At 41.4% G+C, this 16,847-nt stretch overlaps 1 long non-coding RNA gene across 1 annotated transcript in view; it reads left to right on the top strand.

Moving 5' to 3' along the window:
* Positions 1-16,847, top strand: part of LOC139022988 (uncharacterized) — a 218,415-nt gene that overhangs the window by 66,147 nt on the left and 135,421 nt on the right. Inside the window, exon 3 of the long non-coding RNA XR_011474048.1 lies at positions 2,876-2,950. This is a non-coding gene — a long non-coding RNA (uncharacterized lncRNA). The remainder of the gene's footprint in view (positions 1-2,875; positions 2,951-16,847) is intronic.

Genomic DNA, 16,847 nt, shown 5'->3' with positions numbered 1-16,847 from the left:
ATGCTAGCAAAACAATCCTGTAGTTTAGCATCTGCGTCGTCTGACCACTTGCGTATTATGCGAGTCACTGGTACTTCCTGCTTTAGTTTTAGCTTATAAGCAGGAATCAGGACGATATAACTATAGTCAGATTTGCCAAATGGAGAACGAGGGAGAGCTTTGTGTGTGGAGTAAAGGTGATCTAGAGCTTTTTTTCCTCTGGTTGCACATGTGATATGCTGGTATAAATTAGGTAAACGGATTTAAGTTTCCCTGCATTAAAGTCCACAGCCGCTATGAGCACCACCTTTAGATGAGCATTTTCTTAGTGCCAGCATCAGTTTGTGTTGGTAAATAGACAGCTACAAAGAATATCGATGAAAACTCTCTTTGTAAATCGTGTGGTCTAGAGCTTATCATTAGGTACTCTACCTCAGGCGAGCAAATCCTTGAGACCACTGTAATTTAAGATTTCGCACACCAGCTGTTATTGACAAATAGACACAGACCACTACCGCTCGTCTTACCAGAGGTAGCTGTTTTGTTCTGCCGATGCACAGAAAACCCAGCCAACTGTATATTATCTATGTCGTCGTTCAGCCACGTCTCTATGAAACATAAGATATTACAGTTTTTAATGTCCCGTTGTTAGGATAGTCTCAAACAGAGCTCATCCAGTTTATTGTCCAATGATTGCACATTGGCTAATAGGACGGATGGTAGAGGCGGGTTACCCACTCGCCGACAAATTCTCACAAGGCACCCGGATCTGCTTCCACCCTGTATCGGCGTCTCCTCTTCATGCGAATGACAGGGATTTGGGCCTGGTCCGGTAGCAGCAGTAAGTCCCTTGTGCCTGACTCGTTAAAGAAAAAAAAWTTGGTCATAAGAGACAGTGGCAGAAACATTGTGGACAAAATAAGTTACAAACACACAAAAAAAACACACAAAATAGCACAATTGGTTAGGAGCCCATAAAACGGCAACCATCCTCTCTGGCACCATTCTTCCACCCCTCCTCCCTCCTCTATATCTCACTCTCCTTCTCTCACCCTGTTTTCCATCTCTCTATTACTACTGCTCTCTTACTTTTACCTCCCTCTCTGTCTTCACTCCTTTCTCTCTCTCTCCCTTTATCCCCTCGCCCATCTCTCTCACACTCTCCCTCRCCATCCCCCCTATTTCTCTTTATCCCCCCCACCTCTTTCTTTCTTTCTCCAGACCAGCCAATTAGCCCAGTGACCCGGACAATTTATGTTCCCTCTCTGATTTAGCCCCCTTGAAATAATAAAATAAAGGAATCAGGAGGTCCTGGAGAGCACAGTAGCAGCCCTCCATTTATAGTACTCCCTTTTGTGTAATCTATCCATTGTGGTGGCCATAGCCTAGGAGTGCATCCCAAATGGCACCCTATTCGCTTTGTAGTGCATTCTAATAGTAATAGCGTGCCATTTGTGACACATCCTATGTAATTAAGGCTTAGTGACAGCATCCAGGTATGCATGTGTGAGCCGATCGGTTCATCCTGTTGTTGATTCATCCTCAGTTTTCTCCTATCACAGACATTAATTAAAATCTGTAACTGGTTTAACGTCATCATTGGCCTCATGTTGAAATCCTTGAGCAGTTTCCTTCGTCTTTGGCAACTGAGTTAGGAAGGACGCCTGTGTCTTTTTAGTGACTGGGTGTATTTATTAGTTACAAAGTATAATTAATGACTTCACCAGGCTCAAAGGGGTATTCTATTTCAAATGTTTTACCCATCTACCAATAGGTGCACTTTTTTTCGAGGCATTGGAAAACCTCCCTGGTCTTTGTGGTGTAATCTGTGTTTGAAATTCATTGCTCGACTGAAGGACCTTACAGATAATTGTATGGGTGGTATACAGAGATGAGGTAGTTTTAAAATGTCAGGTAAAAAATMTTTTTATTCCAAAACATGCATCCTGTTTGCAACAATGCGCTAAAGTAATACTGAAAAGAAAATTGGAAAAGCAATTAGCTTTTTGTACTGAATACAAAGTATTATGTTTTTGGGCAACTCCAATAAAATACATTACTGAGTAACACTCTCTATATATTCAATCATAGTGGTGGCTGCATCATGTTATGGGTATGCTTGCAATTGTTAAGGACTGGGGCCAAATCTACACTGGAGTTGCTCACCAAGAAGACRGTGAAAAATGGTTGTCTAGCAATGATCAACAACTAATTTGATAGAGCTTGAATTATTTTTWAAATAATAATGGGCAAATGTTGCACAACCCACATTTGGAAAGCTCTTAGAGACTTATCCAGAAAGACTCACAGCTGTAATTGCTTTCAAAGGTGTTTCTACAAGGTATTGATTCAGGGTTGTGAATACTTATTTATATTAGATATTTCCGTATTTCATTTTCAATACATTTGCAAACATTTCTAAAAACATGTTTTCACTTTGTCATTGTCGGGTATTGTGTGCAGATGGTTGACCAAAAAAAAAAGAATTTGAATTCAGGCTGTAACACAAGACCATTTGGAATAAGTCAAGGAATTCGAATACCTATATTACTCCAGTAGTAGTGTGTGTTGGTGGTGATATCAACATCTCCCTTTTCATACTGAGCAATCAGTATGTACACAGGCACAGCTTAACATGCAGTGTCTCTGAAATATGTGAGCGCACACTCCAGTATGCTTTCATGTAAACTGCACATAGGTAGGAGTCATTCACATCATAGATGAACACACACACTCGCACATACACACGTATGTATGCCTGCAGTGTATGCCTATGCCTCCAGGCACTGAAACATTTATTCATTTACATTTCTCACACCTATATAATGATATTATAAGACCCTGTAGTGCCTAACTTAATCCCACTATCCTCCTCTCTTTCTCCCCTCTTCCATAGCCTCCAACCAGCCTCCACGCTTCCAGAACTACTTTTTCCACTCATACCTTCTCATCTATGAGAACACACCAGTCGGTGAGTCTTTCAGTGTGTGTGTGATATGTCTGATGTAATTTACTGTGCACATTGTGTGTCAACGTCCCAAGTCGTGGTGGAATTCAGCAGACCATCCAGTCGTCATTTGTGATTTAGAGAGATATGGAAGATCAGAGAGATATAAAACATTAGAGTCACTGGTTCAGGTGTGAATTSCTCTGCTTTAGAGAAAGAAATGGAAGGAAAATGTGTGACAAAGACTGGGAGATGAAGTGAGGAGTATCTGACGATAAAGAGAGAGAGATATAGATAGAGAGAGAGATGTTTTGTAGTTGTGAACAGAATAGCCTTCTAGGCCTGGATGCTAATGCATAGTTGACTCAAAGGTTGTAGGAACAACTTCACTATCAAATGGAGTCTTCCGTTTTTATGCCTTGTATTTCTCATATCACAGTATCAATATGGGGCAGTTTTGATATCATTGATGAGATCTATGTTTAACCCAGTAGGACTCATAGCGGCCCTCGATGGCTGTCCTTTAAATTTCTATAACAGCCGCGAATGGAGTTGTTTTTCTAACAATATGTGTCAATATTGAAAAATGTACTTGCTAAGAAGCTGTTGTCGTCAACCAGAAACCATAAACAGGGTCATTTATTTAAAATGATTCAAAATGGTGGCGCCAAAGCGGCCTCAACTTTTCACTTTAGAAGAAACGGTAGCTATGTCGGTTGATCATACGGATTTGGACACATCGTTGAGCTCCGAATGGATGATGATGATGTCAAGTTGAGTGAATTAAGTAAACAGCAGATATATGTTTGGTTTTGTCGATGTTTGATGTTGTGAAAGCTCTCGGATTAGCAAGTACTGTCATGATCACTTGGTTGGTACAGGTGAGCACATCAGCGGTGAAGATCGAAAAATTGCTCTCTCTGCCTCATGTTTGTTTTGTCTCCTTTTTTATAGATTTTATTTTATTTTTCAAACAACATAAACATATTGTTAGGTTCTAAGTTCTGGTATAAATCCAGCCGGACACCAAAGGAAACTCAAACTAGAAGCACATAGATCATTTCAAGACATCCATAACACGGTAATTACTCCTGCTCTGCTAATTATACAATTATAAACACATTATAACGGGCTCAAGTCAAATAGTCTTTTAACAGTCCTCCCTCTGGAAAASTGATGTACCACACCATCTGTAAAACATAATGACTTGAGCAGAGAAGAGAAAGAAAATASATGTTAATAATTTCACACCACCCTTGATGAAAATGTATTTGGGGCAAGGACCATCCATCCGATCTGTTCTATGCGAATTGGATGTTAGATTTTCTGCTGGGCTCCGTGAAAATAGGACCCTATTGGTTTCCCTCACACGTTCCCCTAGACTTCCCCAATTGGCCTAAGATCATCAGAGACAAGTCATTCGCTCCCTCTCCTTTATCCTCATCCTCWGGTGTCATAGCAAGCTTCAGACTACGAGCCTTGAAAGTAGTTAATTGTACTGTAGCGCCCGGCAAGCCATACTTATTAATGTACTTTAACTTCTCTYGGATATGTGGGACGGTAGCGTCCCACTTGGCCAAAATCCAGAAAAAATGTAGCGCGCCAAATTCAAATATATTACTATAAAAATCTATCTTTCATGAAATCACACATGAAAGACACAAAATTAAAGCTACACATGTTGGGAATCCAGCCAACATGTCTGATTTCAAAAAGGATTTACGGGGAAGGCACACCAAACAATTATGTTAGCTCAGTACATAGCCACAAAAAAACACAGCCATTTTCCCAGCAAAAGATAGTAGTCACAAAAAGCAGAAATAGAGATAAAATGAATCACTAACCTTTGATGATCTTCATCAGATGACACTCATAGGACATCATGTTACACAATACATTTATGTTTTGTTCGATAATGTGCATATTTATATCCACAAATCTCGGTTTACATTGGCGCCATGTTCAGAAATGCCTCCAAAATATCTGGGGAAATTGCAGAGAGCCACGTCAAATAACAGAAAAACTCATCATAAACTTTGATGAAAGACACATATTTTAGATAGAATTAAAGATACACTTGTTCTTAATGCAACCGCTGTATCAGAGTTCCAAAAAAAATTACGTAAAAAGCACACCATGCAATAATCTGAGACGGCGCTCAAAAATAACAACATTTCTCCGCCATGTTGGAGTCAACAGAAATACGAAATTACATCATAAATATTCCCTTACCTTTTATGATCTTCATCAGAAAGCACTCCCAGGAATCCTAGTTCCACAATAAATCGTTGTTTTGTTCGATAATGTCCATTACTTKTGTCTAAGTAGCTACTTTTYCTAGCATGWTTAGTGCACATGTCCAAACGCTCGCGCAGATGCAGGCGAARTCYYACGAAAACTTKAAAAAGTTATATAACAGGTCGAATAAACTGGTCAAACTAAGRAGAAAACCAATCTTCAGGATGTTGTTATCATAACTATCCAATAACGMTKCAACCGGAGAATTCCTTTGTGTCTCTACAAMAAATGGAARGCAAGGCGATATCATGTGTAATMCGCGTGACCAGGAACTGGCATTCTGCCAGACCACTGACTGAAACACCTCCCATCCGGCTCAACATCACAGCAGAGGCTTCATTCCACGTTCTACAGACTGTTGACATCTAGTGGAAGGCGTAGSAAGTGCAAACAGATCCATWTCTTARAGGGAATTGAAAAGGCGATGAGTTGAACATCCACCAGCCTCAGAATTCTCACTTCCTGTTTGGAATATTTCTCAGGTTTTGGCCTGCCATATGAGTTCTGTTATACTCACAGACATCATTCAAACAGTTTTAGAAACTTCAGAGTGTTTTTCATCCAATAGAAATAATAATATGSATATATTAGCATCTGGGACAGAGTAGGAGGCAGTTCACTATGGGCACGCAATTCATCCAAAAGTGAAAATGCCGCCCCCTATCACAAAGAAGTTAACATTAGASTTTTGATGGCATGGTCAAACATCAAAATCCCAATAATGGCAAAAATTTCACAAGCTGCATACTCAGTTATCCACATAATTTGTGCCTTAGTCCATTACCACGTGGTTACTACTGCTTCTCGACTRCAGTCACCACCACGACTCCAGTCACCATCATTGACATGGTGAACTTATTCACGCTGCTTGTCAAAACTCGTAAMGAATTCAATTTGAGTGACATTCACTTCCCTTATATATGTGTCATTCACCACCTGTGCCTTGATGAACACTCTACCATGGTTGGAAGGTGCTGTTAACACCTGTTCACCCGTGTCTGATTCTAACACCTGTCATGACTGTCTCTCCTTGGTGAGGATCAAAGGTGRCGGTTCAGCTAGGCCAKTGGCTGACAGATCCTGGGGMTGTTGGCCTGGTTTTATGATTTAATGACAGGATTGTAAATACCTGGCAGAAACGTTCCCTTTGCAGTATTGAGAATGGAATGTCTGAGTGTTATCTTAAAAATGTAAGATAAAAAATTGGACATTGGAACATAAGTTTTGAAATCCAAAAGTTTGGAATGGTTGGTGGGGATCCAAACAATAATCCTGTCAAAAGTGTATTATTTTTTGATATCATTAAGGATGGTATAACTAAATAACATTATAACTTTAAGAGCTTTCACAATGTATAGATGTTGTATAAAATAAATGATTAAGTATAAGAATACTTTTGTGAAGATAAAATGTGATTTTAGCCTTCTAAATTAGATAATTGTTTTTCATGTAAACTTTTGCCAAGTCAGTAACCACGCCCACGTGAGTACAGACTTTGTGTCAACATGATGGAACGCCCCCTTTTTACTCAAGCATAAATGGACRCTTAGCGAWATTTACATGAGACCAAAACATTCCGGTTTACTGCCGGTGTGTAAAGTGGTCCTAGCTGTACCCTGAATAATCAACCATTGAGAGCAGWCTACGTCCAGCGTGAGCTGAATACSTTACAAATGGTTAAATCTCTACAGACCAGACAGAGTGGAGCGGTGGCTACYCGGCTGGAAATGGTTAAAACTACAAGACCAGAAAATGGTAAGACCCTCTGAAACTSTCGACGAGTGAAGAGAMAAAGACTACACTGGAACATTCAGTCTGCAGSTGTTTAAGTACAGGTAGTCTAGGAAACTCGACCAAAGACACAAAGAAGATCWCATCAAACAACCATTGGAACGTCTGAAGTATCCATTCTAGGAACAGTCTAAYACAAAGAAGCCTACTACAACTAAGGACATTGTGACCTCTGGTGGACAACCAGAGACTTACACAACCAGAGACGTAACATCGAACCACTTCCCATAGACGGATCGAGTTCAACAGAGAGATGACAAAGACATCCACATGTAAATATATACATTGCAATTATTTTTGAATGAGCGGTCGTTCGTGTGCAAAGTATTCATATTCCCATGAGCATAGCTTCCACTTGTATGTACAATAAGCCCACTCTCTGTCTCTCCTCTCCTCTWTCTTTCCCTCACCCCCTTTCCATGGTGTAACAAACCSTCATATCGGGTTAGTCCACTAGCAACTGTTTTCATTGCATGAGGTTAGTAATCAATMATCTATACTGTGTGTGTGTTTACGTATTTCTGTGATTATTTATTTAGTTAGTTAGTAAATAAATAATTAAGCCAATTTGTGTATCGCTGAATCATCTCTAAGGCTAGGGTTTGTGGGGATTGTTCAGAATGAGACTGATGCGGTAATAATACATTAATAATGCATTAAGTGACTTATCTATAGATATGAATATAGCTTAAAAGAGTTTATTTCGGGAGATAGTCAATCATTAAATATGTTTTCCCGTGGTGACCTCATATTGGTCAATTGGATCAACAATTTCACTACAATTGTACTTTTGTTAGCATATTGCTTGGTTAACATCTTAGAGTCGCGTTATCCCAGCGCAGGTACGAGAAGATTTCCCCCCAAGAGAGTCTTTGGGTTTCTATCTTTAACTTGATACAATATCGGCATTTGGTGAACAAACATTATTTTAATGAACTCTACTCAGCCKWGAGCTACTCTCAGATGGCTGAWCTTCTGTGACTAAGGTGGGGTTCCTACACCCCTGCCTCTGGGAGGACGTGAAAGGATATGGTTTCGAGAGTGTAGTTTCTTCCACACAGGGGCGGTGTTGGCGCAGGCAGGAGTGAATCTCATTGTGTTCATCAGACGAAGTGCCGTTCTGTTCTCTCCAGATCCCTTCCTGCAACACAATTTCTCCGCCCGAGGCACAACTCACCCCCAGATTACAGGTTTTGTTATCTCCCTCAACAACCGACACAACATGCCCTTGGTGATTCTTGATTTGCTCTGCCCCTGTGACATTAACATCACTTCTCACCCAATTCACCCTCTCATCTGTCCACTCACCTATTCATTGTACTGGCATTGAAATGCGGTCATTATCATTGTTCCCATAGCATGAATGCTAGTGCTAGGTATATGGTTATCAGTACACAGATGGATCCTGTTATGACAACACTTTTCTTAACATAACTCCTACTCTCCAGACTCCTTTTCTCCAGCTCCTCTGCTAGGAGCGCCTCTTCCAGCTTAGCTATCCGGATCTCGTTTCACATGAGAAGTATGGACCCACCGAGGAGAGGCTGTAGTTTTCACTGATGTAGGTGCGGTGAGTAGTACAGTGTGGTGCCTGGACCAGCGTTGTCTGAACACTCCGGCTTGGTAGAACTTGATGTACACTTGGTCCCTCTGACTCAGCCCGTGCTTACGGTCATCTCCTGGGGTCCGTTCCTTTTGTGCTACTTTTACCTGTAGTACAAACATTGCAAGGCATGGGTCATTTTCAACATTGATTTACCCATCGTGGAATCACCTCCCTTAGGAGGCACGGTGGGTGCAACACTGCATTGTGCACACACAACACATTGTTTAAACKAGTCCTGGCCCAACACTCCCGCCCCCAACACGTGGTCTTGAACTGAGAGTACATGTTCACTACTGATTGGTAGGTCGGTCTCTCAAACTGAGAATCCRGGCTTTAGTATTTATACAATTTACATGCGGTTCAATAGCATCTATTTTAGATAGTGCRGCCACCGCGTCTGCTTGGCGATTCCCTACTGTTATCTTTATCAGTACGATTGGTGTGAGCTTCATATTTTACCATAGCTAATTCACTGGGTAATAGACACACTTCTTGTATTGCCTCTACTTCYTGTCCATATTTGATTGGTGTTCCTGTCACCGTRAGCATGCCCCTTTGTGACTAGAGTCTCAAAATCTTGAGAGTCCGTGTATATTGTAACATCCTCCCCTGCTGACAACCGACAGCTCAGCTCTCTGCGCTGAAATTGATGCGGGCAACGGGACAGCTTTAACTACTCCCACATCATCACACACAGCATACCCAGTCAATCACTTTCCTCCTGTTGTCATGTAACTAGAGCTGTCGGTGTATAATAGCCTACTTTACCCAATTCTAGTTCTGTTTCTTGTATACCGGGGCTCGGTTTTTGAGTAATTTGGTCTTGGTCACACTCATGAGCCAACTTTATGGAATTTTATATTTTCCCCATTCAGCATAACTTCCCATTTTGTCCCATGGGCACAAGTCATATACTAAGCTTTTGCATTATTAACTATGGTTTCTACCSCTTGTGGAACGTACAAATATACATTTTGACCCATAGTAATCGAGGCAGTGTTATCCAGAACCATTTCAGTTGCTTGTACTGCTCTCAGGCACAGTGCCACTGAGTCTAAAGATGTACTCCAGTACCTGACTGGTCTGTCTTTTCCTCCATGGTTCTGCTTAATTAACTACTGTTCTACAGTCCACCCTGTTCATGTACAATATTTTTAAAGGGTCATTTTAGGTTTGTCAACRCCAATGCAGGCGCTTGACACAATTTTTTCTTTAACTCTATAAACGCTTCCTCACAATCTTGACTCCTCTCTATTCTCTCGTGAGGACCCCTCCTCCCTTTTGTCAATTCTGTAAGAGATTCAGCTATTTCAGAATAAGACAGAATAAAGTGTCTCACAAAATGAAATAAAAAACYTGGTTTGTCTGAGCATGTGGTGAGTGTTTGGTCGTGCCAGGGAACAAATGGTGTTGATGCGGGTGCTAGTAATGCTTTTAATACCTTTAGAAATTGAGACCCCCAAATATGTTACCTCCTGTTTTGCCAGTTYGGCTATTTCATACGATGCTTCATGGCTCTGCTCATCCAAATAGTTTACCAGTATAGTCAGATCGCACATGTGATTGTCTGTCTTTTGAGGCTAACAGCAAATCGTTGACATACTGCACCATAACAGACCCCTTGAATTTACACCCTTTTAGTGATTCTTTTTCACATTTACCATGGAACCCGAACCAATACTGAGGCCTCTSGTCCACTGGACACAACCGAAATCCATTACCCAAAATCAGTTCCACTTCAGCTACCATGAATAATGAGCCCGGTATTGTCACTGGACCTATTGTAAATGGCATGGGTAGTTGAATAGCTTTTGATTCTGTCCCTATRACTCCGCTGAAGATAATGATTTTTCCTGTCGTAAATTTAGCCAGTTTTTCATCGAAATGAATCAGTGATATTTCAGTGCCGGTGTCTACTAGGAAGTTGTGTGAGACGTGGCTTCCCACGTCTTCTTCCASATAGAAACCGTCATCTTTCCGAACCACGAGCGCCCGCACAGAGGCCAAACACCCCTATGCATTACCCCCAACTCCGGGCCACTTTCAGTATGTTTTTCTGTTGCTCACTAGTCAGTGAAGAAAATGTCTGCACTGCAGCACATACCCCGGAATGAGTCGGCGCAAAGGGTTCAGGCACCATCCCAGACCTCTCGGATCTATGATCCATTCTGGAGCCACTATTTCTGGACTAGTGATACTCCCATCTTCTGCATCTGTCAAGCCATAAAGCTCCRTGTCCTCTTTAAAAGACACACCATGCGATTATCTGAAGATATCGCCTCGCACACAAAAGCATTAAAAACATTTTTCAACCAGGCAGATGCYCCACGAAAGTCAGAAATAGCGATAAAATAAATGCCTTACCTTTGACGATCTTCTTCTGTTGGCACTCCAAAAGGTCCCAGCTACATCACAAATGGTCCTTTTGTTCGATAAAGTCCTTCTATATGTCCCCAAAAACGCAGTTTAGCTGGCACGCTTCATTCAATAATCCACCGGTTTCACTCCTTCAAAATGTATACAAAATGAATCCCAAACGTTACCAATAAACTTCTCCAAACAAGTCAAACAACGTTTATAATCAAACCTCAGGTACCCTAATACGTAAATAAACAATCAAATTTAAGACTGAGAATCGTTATTGTCTTTACCGGAGATAAACAACAAAGAGGTAACTTTTCACTTTTGAGAAAAGGGCCTTTGAAAGTTGTGGTAGCTACTGGAGAGTTCTCCTTTGTCTAAAATCATTCAACATTGTTCACACTCTCTTAAGCCAGCCCCACCAATCTCTTTAAGGATTCACATGTGAGGTCATGCGCTAAACAGTGAGTAGTGTAGTAAAGATTACGCCTAAAAGTGGTAGTAGCCTACAATAAGGAAAAATTCCAGGTTAACAGAAAGTGTTCAGATAAAAGTTTTTAATAAATATTAGATGACGCTTACCCAGACACACTTGTCTAAGTTGATGGGTCATATGAAATACATGCTGTAACTCCCAGCCACATCCAGTGCTGGAAAAAGTACTAAATTGTCATACCTGAGTAAATGTAAAGATGCCTGTGCTCTGGTACTGTGCCAGGCACAATACCAGAGCACAAACTTGTTCTTGTCTGCAGTTATCACAATTCGGGTCCACAGGTGTTTCCCCAACTCCGTAGTTGGTGAAGAAATGGTGCATGTAGTTGACTTGTTGTGGTATTCTTTCACAGCAGACACCAAACAAGCCACACTTGCGAGGAGTTAAAAAGTAGATGGGACTTGGCTGCATAGGTTCAGAAGGATGGATAGTGCACCTACAAACAACAAAAGAACATTAAGATAAATTACAATTCATTGTCTCACCCCTGTCAATCTGTCTTTACACAGCTCAGTGAAAGGTATTTGCCTGCCTCCCATAAATATATTATTATTTTTAGTGTATATCTATACAACCATCTATGTCCTTAATCGGTTTAAAGGAGGAAATGTTGCTTACTTGTTGAAAAAAAATCAAAGCTGTTTGGCATCCTGACGTCTTTGCTTGGTTCAGTAGGGGCCCCCAGAGACAACTGCAAGTCGTGACAGGTGGTCTTGCAGCCAACAACCATCTCCTGGAAGACAGACCACTCACTCTGAACAAGCAAGAGATGCTGCTCTTGCTTCTTCAGCTTGACTGACTTAACAGCTTCTGGCAGATTGGCAGATCTGAAAACCTGATAGTTGTTCCTCTGGCACTGCCAGCACAGGTCTGTCCTGGGCAGCAATTTTCTCCACAGATTCCTGAAGGAAGACAGCCTGACTATACGTACCTCTGGAAAATACAGAAATAATGTGAGATCAATAAAAGTAGTGCCAATCATGTTGGAGGTCAATTAAACAATCAAAATGTGTTTATGCTTTACATACCAAGTCTTGTCATCGACTCCTTGTAGAGACGCCACACTGCTGCTTTTGTCACATGGGATGGCAGCCGTTTTCCACCAAAGTGTTTGTGTCCTGGTGACGTCCTGGTATTACTATTGCATTATCCTCTGTGTAGTTGTTGATGAAGTTCACCACTCACTGCAAGTCCTCATGATTCAGGTGTAACCTGTGCTTGCTTGGACCAGCTCTCTTTTTGATGGGAGGCATTAGACCATTCTCCTTGTATGACTGGTGGAGGAGAGTCAGGCGTGTTCTACTGATTGATGCTGAAAGACAAATTCCAGATACAAATATTTTAGCATTATTATACAATAGATGTGAAATGGCATTCTGAGAACATCACTACACACAGTTAATACACGTAATGTTAGCTAGCTATCCAGCCATCTAACGTTAGCTGACTAGCTAACAGCAAGCTTTAACTAGCAATACAAACCAATTGTCAAAACTAGCTAAAATTAACCAAATAAGTTTAATGTTAGCTAGTAAGCCAGCCATCGGACTTCAGCTGGCTAGCTAACAGCAAGCTTTAACTAGCAATACAAACCGATTTTCATAGCTAGCTAAAGTTATCCAAATCGTTTCAATGTTAGCTAGTTAGCTATTAACTTACTTCATACATGTAAGTTAATGTTAGCTAGCAAGCAAGCCATCTAACCTCCGCTAATGTTAGCTAGCTAACAGCAAGCTTTAACTTGGGGACTTTTGTTTAGACATGTAACGTTAACATTAGCTAGCTAGCTAAAAAATGTACTAAAATCCCAATCCATAGAGTAATGTTACTAGCAATACAAGCCGATTGTCATAGCTAGCTAAAGTTAACCAAATAGGTTCAATGTTAGCTAGCAAGCCAGTCATCAAACTCCAGCTAGCCAGCTAACAGGAAGATTTAACTTGCAATGAAAAGAACTTTCTGACAAAATTAGAAACATATAATATCTGAAACTGTAGCTAGATTCTTACCCGTGTACATGGATGGAAGCTTCACGGCAGCCTGCAACCCCTTTTATAAAATGTTCAGAGTCAGAGAGAGTCAGCATGGCATGATCGTCCTCCAGAAAGAAGTTCATCACAACTTTTTCCCACTGACCTTTGTCGATAGCGCCTGATAAATTCAAGGCAACAATGCTTTTGAGAGCAGTAGCAACATATTTGCAGTTCTCCATGACTAACGTTATATATTTAGAGAGAACTGCAGTAGAAAGGATTATCTACACATAACGAGAAGCTCCTTTTATAGATACAAGATGCTACACCTCCAGACCAACCCAAACTCATCTCTCGGCATGTCCAACCACTCATTATTTCAGCCAATCATGGCTAGCGGGAAGGTTGCTGGCTTTTTCTGTGGCAAAACCAACTAGGCTCGTAATAAGCATTTGGTCCCATATGCATAGCTCACAATGAATACATCAAGTTTATGACTCTACACATTGTTGGATGCAATTGCTGTTTCTTTTGGTTGTGTTTCAGATTATTTTGTACCCAATGAATGGTAAATAATGTATTCTGTCATTTTGGAGTTACTTTTATTGTAAATAAGAATATAATATTTTTCTAAACACTTCTACATTAATGTGAGTGCCACCATGATTATGGATTGTCCTGAATGAATCATTAATAATGATGAGTGAGAAAGTTAGAGGCATACATATCATACCCCTCAAAAAATGCTAACCTACCATGTTATTGTGAAGGTAGGATATTTGTGTGTCTGTAACTTTCTCACAAATGAGCAAAGGCGATTCGGGCCAATATGGGTAGCCTACATGGGTCCAGTGTTTTAACTCGTATTGGGCCCACATCATGGCAATGTGAGCATGTTTTCTGGCAAAATATGGGCTTATTTCAGGAAAAGTGATGGCTGCCTTAACTGACTTGCCTAGTTAAATAAAGGTTAAATAAATAAAATATTTATTTATTTCACCTTTATTTAACTAGGCAAGTCAGTTAAGAGCAAATTCTTATTTACAATGATGGCCTATCAAAAGGCAAACGGTCTCCTGCGGGGATAGGGGCTGGGATTAAAAATAAATGTAATAAAAATATAGGCCAAAACACATACCATGACAAGAGAGACAATACAACACTACGTAAAGAGAGACCTAAGACACTGTGCGTAGAGCCGGCGCAGGATATACTGGGCCGAGGAGGCACACTGGAGGTCTGGAACGTAGAGCTGGCACCACCCTTCCTGGCTGGATGCTCACCCTAGCCCGGCAACTACGGGGTGCTGGCACAGGACGTACTGGGCTGTGGACACGCACCGGAGACACAGTGTGCAGAGCCGGCGCTGGATATCCTGGACCGAAGAGACGCACTGGAGGCCAGATGCGCTGAGCCGGCACCATTCGTCCTGGCTGGATTCCCACTCTAGCCCGGCCGATGCGGGGAGCTGGAATATAGCGCACCGGGCTATGAGTGCGCACTGGAGACACACTGCGCAGAGCAGCATACCATGGGGCCTGACTAGTCACACTCTCCCCAAGGTAAGCACGAGGAGTTGGTTCAGGTCTCCAACCTGACTCAGCCAATCTCCTCAGGTGCCCCACCCCCAAAAAATTTGGGAGTGGCTTCTCGGGCTTCCGTGCTAGCCGTGTTCCCTCGTAACGCTGGGCCCCCTTTCTAGCTGCTTCCGCCTTCCTAGCTGCTTCCACCTGTTCTCATGGAAGGCGATCCTTCCCCGCCAGGATCCTTTGCCGTCCAGGATGTCCTCCCATGTCCAGTCCTCCTTACCACGCTGCTTGGTCCGTTTGTGGTGGTATGTTCTGTAACGCTCGTCGGAAGAAGACCAAGGTGCAGCGTGGTACATGTTCATGCTTCTTTATTGAAAAACCCGAACACCAAACCAAAGAACAACGAACGTAACAACTTGAAGGCTCACCAGAGCTGACAAAAACAACATCCCACAACCTAAAGTGGCAAAACAGGTTGCCTAAGTATGATTCCCAATCAGAGACAATGATAGACAGCTGTCCCTGATTGAGAACCATACCCGGCCAAAACATAGAATCACAAATCATAGAAATAAAGAACATAGAATGCCCACCCCAAATCACACCCTGACCAAACCAAATAGAGACATAAAAAGTCTCTCTAAGGTCAGGGCGTGACAGCCGGATTAAGTGATATGACATGCTATTCTATAAAATAATTTCTCTGTAATTAATATTACCTGATTAAGCTAATCATGTAAATGTAATTAACTAGAAAGTCGGGGCACCACGAAATCATGTTTATAGAGCTGTTTTCTTCTGAATAAACTCTTAAAGACCTGGTAATCTTTTACACCAATAGCAGTCAATATTTAATCGTCGCCTTATTCAGTCTCATCTGAAAGTTGTAAATTCTTGGTTATCTTCACGAACCCTGGCTAACAAGTTGAATCAGCAATACAAAATTTGGTTTAATTAGTTATTTACTAAATACCTAAATAATCCCACAGAATTCCATCTACACATAATGGATCATACATTGATTACAAATTATGTCATAAAGAAAATGTCCCTGGTGGACGGAGCCGACATGACGGCTGGTCACACAAAGGAAGGGGGTTACACAAAGGAAGGGGGTTGGGTTTGAGTGAAAGAGCGAGAAGACTGAGGAGCAAAAAGGTTTTGTGTCTCTATCGGGCCGTAGACAGCTATGCTATCGTAAATACATTATCTTATGCATTCTAAATAACCGCCCATTTGAAAAAGGAAAATGCAATATTTACTCTGAGCTGCGCTTCGGTAGATTGGTCGTAGATAGACGGCCGGGTTGTCCAGCATGGATCTCTTGTCCTCTGAAGAATGTCTAGTGGTGAACTGGAGCATGGTAGAATGGATACTCTGTCTGTCCTCTCCCAGCCCTCTCCCAGAGAGGGTATCACTTATTTAGTGAATAAGAGTTCAAAGTTCATACCAAGTTGCCATACTTTTAAGCTCGTGCTATTTTCTGGCTGGTATAGTCGAAATTCATCCTTTCGGCATGTCGAGCGTCACGTTGAACACGATGCTAATTTCGTTAGGTTATTATCTGAGCCCTTTTAACGTAGGACCGTCGTCCTTACGCCCTCGGAACAGGAAGTTACATTTTCGTCAACGGGTTTATATAGTGGTGAAAGAATGGCGTGTTTCATAGTTTACAACCCATGTCTGTTCACTTGGGCTGTTCACTGTTCACTCTGAGTGAGCAGAGTGGTGTTCTTATGACAAACCGTTCTCTCATTAAGAAGCTAAAAATTACATTTCATCTTTTCACAAATAGTTTCATATTTAAACATTTTAATTGCTCAACAATTCCATGTGAATCTGATAACTAGAATGTGTAGATTTTACA

This window comes from Salvelinus sp. IW2-2015, linkage group LG25 (assembly GCF_002910315.2).
Source record: "Salvelinus sp. IW2-2015 linkage group LG25, ASM291031v2, whole genome shotgun sequence".
Classification (NCBI taxonomy): domain Eukaryota; kingdom Metazoa; phylum Chordata; class Actinopteri; order Salmoniformes; family Salmonidae; genus Salvelinus; species Salvelinus sp. IW2-2015.
The sequence above is the reverse complement of the archived record's forward strand: the minus strand, read 5'-3'. Positions and strand labels throughout refer to the sequence as shown.